Below are 831 nucleotides of genomic sequence, written 5' to 3'. Positions count from 1 at the left end.
CCCAGCCCGGCCGCCGCACCTCCTCCACCTCACGCGATGCCGCGGTCCGATCACAGTAATTAACGCCTCAACAAAACAAAACTCCCCTCCCCGTTGTATCCCCTACGCGGTTCGCCCCGACCTGATCGGTAGCGCACCGTGAGCGTCGCTTGCGCTCACAATAAATGAACGTGACGTGTTGTCACACCAGAAATAATTTTATTTTCTGGTAGATGCGGGTCCCGTGTATGAAAGTTGACGTTTCGCTTACACCAGGTGGCTGATTAACCCCGAGTACTACTGTGTTCACACTAGCGCTTGACTATCGCCCTGACGATGCCCGGCTCATGTGCCGAGCGGGTATGAGGCAACCCACCCGCTCGCATGAATGCGTTACAGCATAACTCTATCGGGGTCCAGCGGGGTCCAGCCACTTGGTTTTCCTGCGTAGTAGGGGAATATTCAAAATTATAAATTAAACGAAAACCTTTGAAAAGACTTTCTGGTTCATTCTCAGTCTCGACTTTCGCTCCCCTTTGCTGTTATCAAGAAAATGTAACAATTTTATTTTGCGGTTGAAGGTTGAAAATTTCTGATATCCGTTACCTTTTCAATTACATGGCATATCCCAATGGCCGGATGCACAAGTTTTAGTCTAGTCTTACTTATTGTGGCATGCGCGGGATCATGCACCATCGCGTCGTTCCGTGGCGCCTCAGAGCCGATCGAGAGGGCATAAGGCAACCGCCACCCTTCACACACGCTTGGTAGTAGAACTAGGATGTATACATTTTAATACGGCGTATCCTATGAGACCACTTTAGTCTTTAGGTAGGTGTAATAACGTTACAG

This window comes from Frankliniella occidentalis, unplaced genomic scaffold (assembly GCF_000697945.3).
Source record: "Frankliniella occidentalis isolate FOCC.00 unplaced genomic scaffold, Focc_3.1 Scaffold697, whole genome shotgun sequence".
NCBI classification, from domain to species: domain Eukaryota; kingdom Metazoa; phylum Arthropoda; class Insecta; order Thysanoptera; family Thripidae; genus Frankliniella; species Frankliniella occidentalis.
This window is presented reverse-complemented; position numbering follows the sequence as displayed.